This window comes from Lipotes vexillifer, unplaced genomic scaffold (genome assembly GCF_000442215.2).
Source record: "Lipotes vexillifer unplaced genomic scaffold, Lipotes_vexillifer_v1.1 scaffold138, whole genome shotgun sequence".
NCBI lineage: Eukaryota > Metazoa > Chordata > Mammalia > Artiodactyla > Lipotidae > Lipotes > Lipotes vexillifer.
This window is the reverse complement of record NW_006797971.1, coordinates 1458774-1464732: the sequence shown is the minus strand read 5'-3', so window position 1 is coordinate 1464732 and position 5959 is coordinate 1458774.

The following is a 5959-nucleotide window of genomic DNA, read 5'->3' as shown; positions in this document are numbered from 1 at the left end:
TATATATATATATATATATATATATATATACACATACGTATATATATGTGTAGGTATTCTTTTTCAGATTCTTTTTCTATATAGGTTATTACAAAGTATTGAGTATAGTTCCCTGTGCTGTACAGTAGGTCCTTGCTGTTTATTTTGTATATATAGTAGTGTGTATAGGTTAATCCTAAACTCCGAATTTATCTCTCTCCCCCCACCCCCATACTCACTATCCCCTTTGGTAACCATAAATTTGTTCTCTATGTCTGTGAGTCTGTTTGTGTTTTGTAAATAAGTTCATTTGTATCATTTTTTTTTAGATTCCACATATAAGGTTTATCACAAGGCATTTGTCTTTCTCTGTCTGACTTACTTCACTTAGTATGATCATCTCTAGGTCTGTTCATGTTGCTGCAAATGGCATTATTTCATACTTTTTCATGGCTGAGTTTGGGGTATTTTTATTGTATAATCTTGTTTAGTTTTCACAACGATCCTGTGAGGCAGAAATGAAAACAACCTTTATTTGTAGGTGAAAAATCTGAATAACTAGGAGGTTATCGCACTAGGTAGTGGTGGGGTGACATGAGCCTTTTGACATCAGAGCCTTTTTTTAACTATTCACGATTTTGTAGCACTGGCCCGATACCACCCCAATTCCTTGGGACCTGGAAGACTTTATGAACATCCTTGGGAAGGACTATATCTAAATTAGTTATCAGTTAATGCCTTATCAAAATTATATAAACACCTAACTGAAGAATAATTAGGTAAATCCTTTTAGGAAGTTTGAAGAGGACATTTGCCTAATTTCAGATTTTCTAGACTTCTCCTGGCAGGAGGTACCAGCAAAATGAAGCACAAGTCTGTCTTTTACCTCAGCATCTAGTGCAAAAAAGTCACATATCTGAGCATTGATTTAGCCTTCAACTGGCATCTTCTAAACTGGATGTTGAAAAAAAGGTTTAAATTCTTTGAGATGGCTGGCGAGACCCTAACTTCTTGCTTATCGATTTTTATGTTATTGCTCTTGGTTATGAATTGTGGATTAAAAAAAGAAAAACTATGAGAGATAATAAAAGAGAAAACCAAGAGAAAAAGCCACCCCCCACCCCACACTAACCCCATTAGTTTTTTTTTCTTTCTTTCTATAAATCTATAAACAGAATTTGAAAAAAAATGTAGTATATAAAAATCCAATTTGTGTCACAGAAAGGCATAAAGAAATTCCAAGATGTAAGGACTCTGTATGATAAAAGAGAAAGCCTCCATTTCTCCTGGAGACAGAGGCAAGTGAGAGAGAGCATTAACCTTTTTCTTGCCAAAAGACGTACCTGATGATCAGTAATGAATTTCAGTCATCAGCCTCTAAAAAGAATGAACTAGTGATTTTGCTTTCATATACCCAACCCATTATAAAGCATCAAGTTTCACAATTTGCTGTATTCCATCATTGCAAGCAGCTGGAATGTGAGGTGTTGAATTGTTGCTCCTCCACAACGAATTACAGATCATGTGTTGTTTTATTTATGGCTCATTGGTTATCTAGGTCAATTTTAATATATAGTTTTAGTCCCTTCAACTTCCAGTTTGACAAATGGTTTCCTGAAAAGTATGCAGGTAGGGAGAAATCAAATTCTCTATATGCATACATTAAACAATGGATAGATTTTATGCTTCAGTGGAAGTGTTAACTTCTAAAAATATTCTCTACTAAATAAATAACATCGTCATTTAATTCAAAATCTTGGGTGGGTGCCATTAGAGGAATAAGGTCTTAAGAACAAGAAACACTGCCCCCAGGCTCAATTTATGATTGGAGGGGGAGGTCTTCTAGCCTTCTTTCTGTCAGCATATTAAAGTTCTCAGAGATGCTCTTTCTGATCTTATGGGCACAGGAATCAAGTGGAAAGCAATCCAAGGATAAAAGGTTGAAAAGCACCATGAACACAAGGGATCATGGAATTACCAGCTGTATGATTTAGAAAATGAGACACTAATAATGACTACTTGCTAGTCAATATACAGGGACCATAACATTTCAGAATGAGCCCTGCCAAATTCCTCTGGGGAGGGGTCTTTGTTGCAAACAGTTTATGTGCAGAAGTTAGTACATTAAACAATTCTGCCCATTTATTTTCTAGCTCTAGAATATAAATCAACTCCACTATCACAGTAGGCCTTCATGGCAAGTGCTGGGAAGCATTCATGGACCTTCCCCTGGTATGAGTGCTGTTGTGCCAGCACCATGCAAGCCTCTTTCCATGTGCTTATTCAATTACATTTATCCTGGAGGGAAAGTGTTATTCTCTGTGTTTTAAATACATAACTGTAATTCACAGGTATTTAGTTCTCTAATACCACACAGCCACTGAGTGGCAAAACTGGAATTCAAACCAGGTCTGTTGAATTCCAAAGCCCTTGCCTTTTCTCTCATGCTGCCCTTGTTTAATTTGCCAGACTTGAAAAGAAAGCCAATCTCTGGCATTCTTCTATTTTTTTAAAGCATTCTTCTGCAGTTTCCTCTTCTCTACCTAGTATAAGAACCTTAGGTCATCTTTCCTTTACACTTCTATTCCCATCACAAAGTCACAACACAAACACACACACATAGAGATATATCCACACATACATACACAGCCTTTGGATCATGATCTGTGTGCATGACCTTTCCTTCACTAGCTTGAATTTTCCTTTCAAGTTACTAGTGCTTTGATATATTCCCTCAGGTTCTCTCCCTACTGAGAGAGTAGTACAAATTCTTGACCTCAATTAAATTTGTTGCGAATTCCTCCTTTATCATATTCAATAACCTTTATAATGTATCTCCAAATCAATTTATCCAGGTCATCTCCAACTACTTCCCTATGATCCAGTCAAAATACTTTTCAAATGTAATCCATTCATCCCTACTTCCATGCTTTATGCTCTGTATCCCAAATCCTTAGAATGATTATTATTTATCAAGTTCTGTACTAAATGCACACATATCTTAATGACATTACGACAAAGCAATATAAGAAGTATTACATCATAGAATGATGGAAAATGGGTTGATCCTTTTTTTAATAAAAAGATAACTTTAGTATCAGTGTGGAAAATTAAGTTCCACAAGGAGTGTATTAGTTATCTATTGCCACATAGCAATTTTTCCCAAAACATGCAGCTTAAAACAATAAATATGGATTATCTCACACAGTTTCTGAGAGACATGGAAAGCAAGAGCGCCTTAGCTGGATAGCTCTGGCTCAGGGTCTTCCATGAGGTTTCAGTCAAGACATTGGCTAAGGATATAGTCATCCAAAGGCTTGATTAAAGCTGGAGGATCCACTTCCAAGATGGTGCACTCACATGGCTATTGACAAGAGATCTCAGTTACTTACCACTTGCCCCTCTCATAGAGTGTCCTTATGACATAACCACTGGCTTACCCCAGAGTGAGTAATATAAGGAAGAGAAAGAAAGAATAAGAGACAGAAGTTGTGCTGCTTTTTATAAACTAATCTCAAAGGTAATTTATTGTGAGGTCTGCCAATCCTGTTATAGTGTAGGAGGGCATTAAACAACAGTATCAATGAGAGGAGATGCGGATCACTGGGGGCCGTTTAAAGGGGGAGACTGGAGTATGGGAGGTCAAGTTATTGAAATCTCTTAAGTATAAAATGATAAGAGCTGTTTCTGAGTCGAATCCACAGAAGAGTTTGAATTCAGAAGGATGAAAAAGAGTAGAGTTAGGGCTTCCCTGGTGGCACAGTGGTTGAGAGTCCGCCTGCCGATGCAGGGGACACGGGTTCGTGCCACGGTCCGGGAAGATCCCACATGCCGCGGAAAGGCTGGGCCCGTGAGCCATGGCCGCTGAGCCTGCGTGTCCGGAGCCTGTGCTCCGCAACGGGAGAGGCCACAACAGTGAGAGGCCCGCGTACCGAAAAAAAAAAAAAAAAAAAAGAGTAGAGTTAAACATAAATCTCAAGTTTGTAACCTTAGACCCTCACAAAGATGTCATTAACCACAATACGAAACACCAGAGCGGGGAGAATCTGAGTTCAGATTTGTACATGTTCTGTTCCATAGGCATTAAGATGTGCCTCCAGATGGAGATGTGCAGTAGGCATTTCTTCCTCTCAGCCTCAAGACCAACTGAAATTCAGCTCATCTTACAAAACTGACCTCAAATACTTTCTCCATGAAAGTATTTCCATGAACACTTTCATGGAGAAAGTATTTCTCCAACACTATAACTTATATATCTTCCTTCCCCAGAGCTTATTTTACTCTGTCTTATACTGAACTATGCATCTATTCTTATTTAGGTATAATCTGCTCAATTCAATTGTGTCAGAAATTCTTTGAGGGCAATGAGCCTGTTCAACAGCACTGAACACCCCTTAGTCTAGTTTAGCATCTGGTGCATAGCAAACAGCATTTCAATGAATATTTATTGAACAGAATTAAAGATATCTCAATAAAGTTCATAGTGGAACAATATCAGGCAACAAAGTCAACATAAAGTCAGCTAAGAAGACATTGTTTACTGAAGTGGTAGTGGTGATGGGGGTATAATTTGGAGAGGAGTTCCTGAGGTACAATTTATGTCATAGTAGGTGGATGGTGCCTCCTCTGGTCTACAGAAGGATATCTGTAAAGATGACCAAGGATGTATCAACAGCCCCAAAACGTTGCAGGCACAGCAATGATTTTCAATTATTCTGTGACTCTGTACCTTATACTTAACGTTTCTGCATTTCAGTGTGTCAATATTTAATATCATCTTTTGGTTCACAGTGAGTTTTAATAATTTTTAATATTTTTTCTGTGATTTACCTTTTAGATGACATAATTACTATTGAGTAAATTTGAAAGATAGGGTAAAGGAAATAAATTATATTCCTGTGTATTCTGTTCATAATCCTAGATCAGTAACAAAAATGTGAGACTCTAGAAACCAATCTCTGTCCTTCAGCAGCTGGGTGGTTTGGAGATCATAATTTAAGCTCAGAGGACACCCATTTCTTACCTATAAGATGATGATAACAAGCTCATCTCTGAGTTCTCCTGCAACCTAAGTCAGGTTTCCTTCAAATGAATAGCAAAATATAAACTGTCCATGTTTGTTTACTTGTAAAATAAAAACTGAAAAAGAAATGCTTTTTATCTCATAAACATTTCTTTCTTTCTTTCTTTCTTTTTGCGGTACGCGGGCCTCTCACCGTTGTGGCCTCTCCCGTTGCGGAGCACAGGCTCCGGACGTGCAGGCTCAGCGGCCATGGCTCACGGGCGCAGCCGCTCCGCGGCATGTGGGATCTTCCCGGACCGTGGCACGAACCCGTGTCCCCTGCATCGGCAGGCGGACTCTCAACCACTGTGCCACCAGGGAAGCCCTCTCATAAACATTTTAAACCTGAAGAGCATAAAGCAAATGTCATCTAACTGGTAAAAAAAAAGTCTTCACTTCCTTTCTTCTGTATAATTCCTTTCATATAAAAATACTAAACACCATTTTCATATCACTTAATCATTTAAAATGCACTAGAAGCAGATTTGAGCCATTTGATTCATTATTAACCAGGATTTCCATCATCTTATTTGAACTTCATGACAACTCTATGAGATATTATTAGCTCCATTTTTTTCAGATCGGGGTACTGAGTCTCACTGACTTAACCAAAGTCACAAAGCCTGCATCCAAACTAAGGACTCAGCTCTTCTAAATCCAAATCCACATTATGTAAGATGTATAGCGAGGCTCAACCAGAATGCTCTGGCTTATACTGACTGCTGATTAGACTCATGTACTTTCTTTGAAACTTTCTCCAACCGAACTCTTGTTCATTGTGTTTAACAGGAAAAATATTTGGCTTATTGCCTCCCCAGGAATTCACCGATATTAACACACACCTTCCCAAGTGCCTTTTATCCCTCCTAGATAGTGCTCTGCTGCTGGCCACTTTCAGCCAACAGGTTTCATGACCTG